The 10,000-nt window shown below is 44.6% G+C and overlaps 1 pseudogene across 1 annotated transcript in view; it reads left to right on the top strand.

Annotated features, from left to right (window-relative positions):
- LOC308089866 (transcription factor COE1-like) overlaps positions 1–10,000 on the top strand; it is a 54,225-nt pseudogene that overhangs the window by 11,589 nt on the left and 32,636 nt on the right. Inside the window, exon 4 of the transcript XR_013935095.1 lies at positions 420–546. The product of XR_013935095.1 is annotated as a transcription factor COE1-like (transcript). The remainder of the gene's footprint in view (positions 1–419; positions 547–10,000) is intronic.

Here is a 10,000-nt window from a genome sequence, read left to right as displayed (position 1 = left end):
TATTTCCTCTTATCACTCCTCTGACACCGTGTGACAAGTTCCCTGTGTCCTCCGGAAATAAGGGTTCTTATCCCGAGTGGCTGTGGATGAGAGGAGTTAGCTGCGCGACAAAGAGATTGTCAAATTAATCTGTCAGTTAGTGGTAAACCGTCAGCCCACACAGCGCTCTGTTTAACTCACGCCGCCGCCATCCTAAAATTCAAATTCAATTTGTGAAACTTTATCAGCGCGAGATTGTTCTTGCGTTGCGAAACCCATCAGTGTAAAACACTAAAACCATACACTGCGCACCTCTTGTCCTTCTATTTCTTCTCGTTTCTCTTTCTATCTCTTGCTCTCTCTCTCTCCCTCACAATTCAGTTAAGTAGTTGGTTCTCAAACATTTTCATGTTTTTCTCTGTCTGTCTGTCTGTCTGTAGTTGATCACGCCTCACGCCATCCGGGTGCAGACCCCACCCAGACACATCCCAGGGGTGGTGGAGGTGACGCTGTCCTACAAGTCCAAGCAGTTCTGCAAGGGCACGCCGGGCCGCTTCATCTACACAGGTAGGAACATCCATGTGTACACTGTCACTGTCAAATTAACCATTTAAACCCTACATACTTCATTGACCGAAGTCCCACGGGGGTCTGAACTAGGCCTCATGCTTTTTTCCCCCTACGCGAAATACTTCCACCGGAAATAGCAGATTTATACACAATGTGTCACCTTGCTTGTAGATCTGCTATGTTTGCCCCCAGAAAAGGGACGCTAGGGAATTTCACAATTTCACACAGTGCAGTGGCCATGTGGTTTGTGTGTCCGCCCTGAAATTGGGAGGTCAGGGTTCGATTCCCCGGCTGGGTCATACCAAAGACTATGTCCCAATGCCTCCATGCTTGGCACTTTGCATCAAGGATTACATTCGGGGTAATACCCTGCGACATACAGTACTAGCGACATGTCCAGGGGATGTTCGTGAACTTACAGGAGATAGGCCCTATTGGTCACATGGCTTGACAAGACTTACTTATAAATGCACACGTGCATACAGAAGTATGGGTGTGTGCGTGCACGTCGACGGACATGGGGTGTCATTGTGCACACACATTTCACAAAATCTGTGCGCTCGTGTTTTGGCCACGTGTATTTATCTGTTTGTGTATGAATACGTATGTGTGTGTGTGTGTGTGTGTGTGAGTGCGCATGCATGCGCACGCGAGTGAGCGAGTGAATGTGTGTGAATAGCGGTTCAGAGGCAGGCCAGACAGTGTTGAACTAATGAGTGCAGATTAGTCAGCAGTTAACGAGCTGCCACTCATTACAAGGCTACAGTAATTACAGGCTCGTTAAGTCCGGGCTACAATTAAACAGTCTGCTCTTTATAACGGCCCATACTGGAACTATTAGACAAATCACCCAGAACACCCAGTTTACCAACACACACACACACACACACACACACACACACACACACACACACACACACACACACACACACACACACACACACACACACACACACACACACACACACACACACACACACACACACACACACACACACACACACACACACACAGAGGCAGAAATGCAACATTTTTGACCTGCGTTGTTGATTGTGAATGAGTGCTTTCCTGCTTTCTGGAGAAAGAGAGAGATGAGGAGGGAGGAAGAACGAGTGTGTGTGTGTGTGTGTGTGGGGGGGGTGATGTCTGACTATGATCATCTCAGCATGGCTCCTTTGCTACCATGATGTCATTGTGAAAAGAGAGAAAGAGAGAGATGGATGGGGTGATGAGTGGAGAGGGAGAGAAGGGTGGTAGGGAGGGAGAGAGAGAGAGAGAGAGAGAGAGAGAGAGAGAGAGAGAGAGAGAGAGAGAGAGAGAGAGAGAGAGAGAGAGAATATGAGAATAAGTAGATGACTCACAGTGAAATCCTGAGTGTTGATTTCACTCTGAGAGTGGACGGTGATTTGTGATGCTTGTATCGGTGACTATGGACCACAATGCACAAGCAAGTTATCCTGATATAAACCCCTCACATTTTTGGGAGGAAACTTGTGTTTGTTTGATTATAGTATCTCCGTTGTTTCTCTCTTTACTAGTAGTCTTGTATTTTATAGAATTGAAAAACCAAATGGACCCCTAAGAGTGTACACTCTCAGAGTTATGGGGGTCCTTTTTTTTAATTGATCGAATACATACACATCTCAAAAATGTAAACAGCACGGAGTTACAGTAAAACACTCAGGCTAAAAGGGGGCCCTGGGGACATGTTTCCATTGTGGTCCTATGTATTCAATTCATCAGCAGAGCATAGAATATTAACACATTAGTACATGTCATCAACAGATACAATTAGCTATTTACAAAGGAGAAAAAGGAAAAAACAGCGGGAGTGTATGGCCCCTCATTTCAAGGGGATTCAATATCTATCTCCACTTGTAGTTTTCCGACAGATGCTTTTTCAGGCCAGTTTTGAAAGAAGCCAGTGATTCACATCCTTTAATGGATGATGTCAGGGCATTCCACATTATGCTTTCCCATGTTTGTGCAAAATGTGGGGGGTACCAGATCGTAGGCGTGTTGTGGCTGTGGGTGTCACTCACTCTGGAGAAGCAGTTAGTAAGTACTATAGAGCCGTTAGTATCTTAAATACCAAACCCAATGATATGTGCTTAACCCTGTCTTCTACCCTGAGCCATCACAAACTAGCAAAAGTGTGTTGGAATCAGGAGGGTCATGGGGTTTAGGCCAAATAGTAGTCGTATCAGTTTGTTTTGGGAGGTCTGAAGCGTATTAGTTTTTAGTGACATTGAGGTGTTGGAGAACCAAGAGATGCAAGCATAATCAAAATGGCATTGACGAGAACCACTGGACTGGTCCTAATGGGGAGCAGTCAGGATAGCAGCCATGCATTGGTCCCGGGGAGAGCTCGCTGTAGTCTCCTCTCCTCCTGTTGAAGCTGTGACTCTTCCCATGTAGGCACTGGTCTGCTTTTTGGCTTTCCTTAGAAGTCCCACCACTTTTTTAATTCATTTCTTTCTTCCTCAAAGTGTTGCTCTGAACCAACTCTATATTACATTTATTTTTGTTTGATATGTCACCACTACACCGCCAAATAATTGTTTATTGTTTGCTACCTGCTCAATTTCACAATCTGTTAAGTAACACTTATTCATCACTGTTTCCTCACCCTAAACGTATGGGTATATATGAACCATTTATACTATGTCATAATAGGCAAATAATTGGTGAAAATGGGCAAATAATTTGATCTACAAGCTCACAATGCATCGTAACAGGACTTGTCGTGAGCTTTTCGATTGGAAAATTGCAGCGAAGAGATTTGTTGCAGAGGGGAAAAAAGAGGGCAGCAAATATAGACCCCTTGGGAACCCCATTCAACAAAGTATATAGGGTTTAAGTGGTTAATTGTGGGAGTTTTCCTCTCCATTTATGCAACTGGATACGTGCGCATTCGTATGCACAATCCCATTGATTTCTATTCTATTATGATATGTGTTATAGATCCATAGAGCTTCCATACAGAGAAACGCAGAACAATTATGTACACATAGACATGAGTTTAGCATGGCTGCTGCGTAAACATTCATACACACATGGCCCCTGGACCCCCGAGGCAAGCCACTCAGTAATTGGGCTGTCTGGTGCCTACCAGCTTCTCCTATTGGGCGGAGTTGACCCCGGTGACCTTGCGATTGGCTGATCGCTTCAACATGCGACCCGGAGAAACAGGATCTGTTAGCGCGGTTACCTGACCCCGCCTCAAGGTCGGCTTTTTCCTCTGGAAGTCGAGGGTGGAAGGTCAGAGCGCAGATAGCCCATTGGCTAGTGCGGTTTTTCAGCATCGTAGCCGCGGTTGCCCCTGGGTGTAAGGGACCGAGCAATTAAACACACACGCACACGCACAGGCACACACACACACACACACACACACACACACACACACGCACACGCACACGCAGTCGCGCACACTCACACATACACAGACACATTTTACACAACATACCACACACACGTACACAGACTTAGATGGGGGCAAAAGTTGAAAGTAATTGTAAATCAGAGAGATATGAGGGAAAGATGGTGAGTAGTCTGCTAAACAGATGGCCTACCACACACACGCCCGCTCACACACACACACACACACACACACACACACACACACACACACACACACACACACACACACACACACACACACACTGCCGTATGGCTGCCCGAGCCCTAGTGAGAAACATTTACATTCCCAGCACCGCATACTCACATAACAAACATACAAGAATAAACTGACAAGCAATAAACACATTCATGCACGCACGAACGGACATGCATGCCCATGCGTGCACACACACACACACACAAATATACACACGCGGACCACGAGAAACAGAGCGAGGCAGGGACAGACAGACAGAGAGATGCAATGTTAAAACCCAGATTGTACTGTATTGATCCATCTGTAAGTGGACACACTCAAAAACACATGCACGCACGCATTCGCACACACACACACACACACACACACACACACACACACACACACACACACACACACACACACACACACACACACACACACAGACACAGACACACACACACACAGAACATGTCTCATAAGGAGTAGAATGGAGTAATAATTCAGTGGTATTGAACTGCAGGCTGACCAGAGGATCGATCCCCCTCCTTCTCATCCTCTGTATCTCTCTCTCTCTCTCTCTCTCTCTCTCTCTCTCTCTCTCTCTCTCTCTCTCTCTCTCACACTCTCGCTCTTTCTCTCTCTCTCTCTCTCTCTCTCTCTCTCTCTCTCTTTCTTTCTCTCTCTCTTTCTCTCTTCCTCTCTCTCTCTCTCCTCCTCCCTTCTCCAGAAGATCCACCCGTTCACCACACTTTGCTCTTTATTCAGCTCAAAACAAGCTGTCAAAGATTGTCCAATAGACCTCAAATCTCCCTATTCTCCGTCAACAATACGACACAGAGTGCGTCTTATGATAATACATTTTTTATTGTATGTATTGTAAGTCATGACAGCAAATTGAGTACATAGGGCCAACACAATGGTGTTATCCTTTTAGCATTGTTTTCAAAACTGCACTGCCGTGCTTTTTTCATTTCAATCAATCAATCACTCAATCAATCAATCAATCAAAGCGTTAATTCCACCATGTTTACTTTTCTACCACTGAACAGTAAAATCCTCACACAGTTACGGATCCATTTGGTTAAAATTTTACACTCTTAGAGTTACAAATGGTTTGAATAGACCCTGAGGATTTTACTCTGTACAGATGCATGTTGAAAATAACAATGTATATCCATAATAATTACTGCTACCATCTCTTAAAGCACAGTGATTCTTTGTACACAGGAAAACCCTCCTCTGGGTTTGGTCGAACTCTTGGGAGTGTAAAAAATTGTGGGTGGGTGGGGCAGATAACGGCACTGCCATTTAACCAAACCCCCACCGACCTATACCGACAGACATCTCCATCTTTTCCTCTTTTTATTTGCTAGGGCACCATCTCTTCTTCCTCTCTTCTTCTCCTCCCTTCTTCCTTTCTCTCTCTCCTTTCCCCCTCCCCCCTTTTTTACTGTGAAACAGGAGGAGCGCGGGGGTCGCTCCTCATGAAACTTCTATGAGTATTGATCCACATGTGGACATGTGCATGGAGGGAGGGAGGGAGGGGGGGGGGGAGAGGGGGCCAAACAGACAGACGGACGGACGGACGGACGGACGGACGGACGGACGGACGGACGGACGGACGGACGGACGGGCAGAGATTAAGTGAGGCGGAAGGAAGGAAGGAAGGAAGGAAGGAAGGAAGGAAGGAAGGAAGGAAGGAAGGCAGGAAGGAAGGTAACGAGGAAAGAAGGAGGCAGGTGTGGGAAAGGAGGGGACCAAGTACAGACCCCTAGGGGACCCCGGTCAATTAAGGATGTAGGATTTAAGGGATTAAGTAAGGGGGTGATCACACCGAGATACTTGCTACAGGCACTTCAAAAATACCTTGGCAGAACAGCATGATGGGCCTGTGGAGAGAATGCATGCATCAAATAATCAATCACGGGGAGGGATGGATTCAAGCAGACGCTGAATGTTGAGTTTAATATTACACTTGCATGTATCCACCCTTCCTTCTGTAGCACATCTTCTGGCATTAAAACAGGATGGAGTCTGCATCTTGCTCTGAAAAGTTGAGAATATTTTAACTTTGTGCGCGTCTAAAAACCACAAGGAAACGCAACGCGCTTCGCGCCGCGTTTCGAGCTTGTAGATCTGCTACTTTTGATGCTTTTGTGTGACGCTGTAGTATGATTAAGTAGGGCATTAATTTCAGAAAAAAACACAAAACGTTAGAATATGGAGATAAGAGGTTTCTGCCCGACAGCAACGATGTGGTCGTCAGTCTGCTCAAAGTCGCCGTGCTCGCATGCTGTGCTGTCTGCCAAGCCACACTAGAGGGGTCCACTGTAAGCCCCATTATATCTGTTACCCCAATCTGTAGTATTGGTCTATACTTTATTGTACTTTGCATTGATTCACTCAACTCACAATACGATTCTAATCACGATACTAGGTTCACAATACGATTTTTCATGATCTGTTAAACACAAAACAAAATCCAGACAAATGAAAAAAAAAAATTAAATCAATTCTCTTACAAAGATCCTGTATTTTCGTATTTTTTCCCTTTTTTGTATTAAATCGATTTAAATTGTCACCAGTTTGAATACATTTTAATCGATTTACGATAAATCGTTACATGCTTAGTTACCAACTATCAATCATTTACAGTAGCTGCATGGGGACCTTTTGGAATCACCCGAAGGACCACCTGGGGGTCCCTGGACCCCACATTGAAAACCACTCTGGGGTCAGGCTTATAAAAAGATGGCCTGTTTTAATATTGATTGACATTCCTGGTTCCTTTTTTAAAGAAACCACCTATGTACAGACCCCCTTGTTTTAGAAGTTCCATTTCCCTCAACCTAGCCCAGATACCTGGAATAACTCCCAGACTGAACGGCATCTATTCTGCCTCTTCTGCCCTCCAGCCATTTGAGATTAATTCTACAAAGTCAACTTGGTGAAAGTTGTCCATCTTTTATTTGAAGGTAGAGCGTTGATGAATGAACGAATGAACCACTTGAAACTTAAGCATCCCCACTTGAACCCTAGTGTAGAGGTTCAAAAGAAGAGCGGACCAAATACAGAGCCGAACTTGAATTAATACTAATTTTTTGTGTCTTTTTCCAAGACCCATCCGTTACTGGATTATAGTACACCAAAAACATAATTATACCATAAAACAGAGCCAACTTCGCTTGCTTAATCCAAACTTTCTCCAAGTATTGTCTTGCCATGACTCTCTCTGCGTCACCACATCAAATCTGAATTTTGACACTTATTAGATAAATATTTTGTGTTGTATTTTCTTCATTTCCGGTTCTATCCTTTTCTGACAGTCGAGGAATCATTCATAGGTTAGCGAAAACCGCCATCTGGTGGAAAATCACTGAAAACACAAATCTCGTCAAACTCGTCAGTGGGAGGCTGCGACACCACCACGCATGCTTCTATCGTGCGCCTGCTCGGTTCTCAAGTCTTCCTCAATTTGGGCACCAAAATTTGGTGCTCAAATTAAGAAAAATGCAGAAGTAGAGTGTCCTTCCGGATGCTTCATCTTTCATTGAAATGATATTGCTGGGGGCGGGGCGGTCCGTCTTCTAGATGTATTACAACTCTATGGTGCTCTGAGGCGGGGTGCATGTTGGGCTGGTTTCCACACATGCTATTTTTGTGTCCACATATACAACTAAATCACTTAAGAACCACTGGGAGAGGACTGACCTTTGAACAGCATCACTGAGTACACACTCACGCACGCACGCACACACACACACACACACACACACACACACACACACACACACACACACACACACACACACACACACACACACACACTCACACACACACACACACACACACACACACACACACACACACACACACACACACACACACACACACACACACACACACACACACACACACACACACACACACACACACACTTTCCAACAGTTAAAGGAACATGTAACTGTTCTATTAATAATTCTGTTAGTCTTGTGGTCAGAGCAGCTTTTCGGTGTGTGTGTGTGTGTGTGTGTGTGTGTGTGTGTGTGTGTGTGTGTGTGTGTGTGTGTGTGTGTGTGTGTGTGTGTGTGTGTGTGTGTGTGTGTGTGTGTGTGTGTGTGTGTGTGTGTGCGCGCGCGCTGTGTGAGAGGTGGGCATATGTTCGGTGTCTCCAGAGATGCACAGTGTTGCTCTGGTGTTGTCAGTTTATTGTTGACAGTTGATACCCTACTGACTGTTAGACAGCTGCCTGTCTGGACCTGACACACTGCTCCTCTCCTCTCCTCTCCTCTCCTCTCCTCTCCTCTCCTCTCCTCTCCTCTCCTCTCCTCTCCTCTCCTCTCCTTCTATCTCTCTCTCCATCTTCTTTAATCAGTTACTCGGTTCCAGTGGACAAAGTCCAGGTGTTCACTTTTTTTCATGCGGACAAGAATCACACGTGTGTCATGTTACACCACACACACACACACACACACACACACACACACACACACACACACACACACACACACACACACACACACACACACACACACACACACACACACACACACACACACACACGCCAGCACACACACGTACACACACGTGCATACATGCACATAATCCCCAATAACAACTGATATTCAGCTGTGTGCAATTTATTGCTGGTCAAAGTGGAAAGCACCAGACATCCATCACACACGCACACATGCACGGCAGGCACGCACAGACTCAGCTGAACAACACCCCACACATGTACATGTGCGTTCACATGCATACAGTACACACACACAAACTCGGGCGCACGCGCGCGCACACACACACACACACACAGAGCGTCGGCTCCCATTTTGTCGGGTGTGAGTGGCAGGCTTTCAGGCCAGGCTGATTGACAGGATAAAGGAGTGTAATTGTGTCATTAAAGGGAACACAGAGAGAGTTCTGTTTTAAAAAAAAGAAGAAAACCTTAACCCATTCAATCCGGGAACGCATCTGTGTCATTTTAGATTTTAGCTATAACCATTATTTTATACTTTGGCTATTAAAAAATCTTGGAAATGTGTGCAAATCTATGAATATATATATTTTTAAAGGGAACATTTTTGATTCAAATCTTTGCTTCTGGGGGTCCCTGTAACAAAATATTTTCAGATGGGGGGTCCGCGACCTTAATACATATAATTTTGGGGGTCCTTAACATGAAAGATTTTGAGAACCACTGATATTATAGCAACATACGTTCTTTTCAGAAAACTGTTATGATTTAGAAGACATTTGAAGATGCGTTACCGGATTGAATGGGCTAAGATAACACCTATATGCTCATTATCATACACACTGTCTCATCTCAGCCCCTATACGACAGCCACCATGAAAAAAGACCCATTAGTTGTCTCCATTTCCCTCAACTCACATTTGCATCGAGAGAAAATTCCCTTTTTTCCCCCCAACCATCAGCCACTGAGGCTGACGACTTCAATACTTCACCTTCTACTTTAGAGATCTTTACTGGCTAAATTGATGTACAGTACACCCCCTTTACAGTGTAGCAATGGAAAAGAACCTTCAAATGATGGTGAATTACACAGTAAAATGAAAATCCTCAGTGTTCATTTTTAATCTTGTAGCTACAGTATGTCCTGATTATTAATTGAATACATAGGACCAGAATGGAAACAAGCCCTCAGGGCTTCTTGTGTTATCCTTATGACATTTCTTGCGTAATTGCACTTGCTGTAGCTATACTGTTTACGATTTGGTAATAAAGTATTCAATCAATCAATCAATCAATCAATCAATCAATCAATCAATCAAACAAACAATCAAACAATCAATCAATCAATCAGTCATTTAATCTACTGTAGGCCGACA

The sequence above is a fragment of the Gymnoscopelus braueri genome (genome assembly GCF_963280865.1).
Source record: "Gymnoscopelus braueri genome assembly, chromosome: 8".
Taxonomy (NCBI): Eukaryota; Metazoa; Chordata; class Actinopteri; order Myctophiformes; family Myctophidae; genus Gymnoscopelus; species Gymnoscopelus braueri.
Note: the sequence above shows the minus strand (reverse complement) of the source record. Positions and strands in the feature narration are given on the sequence as shown.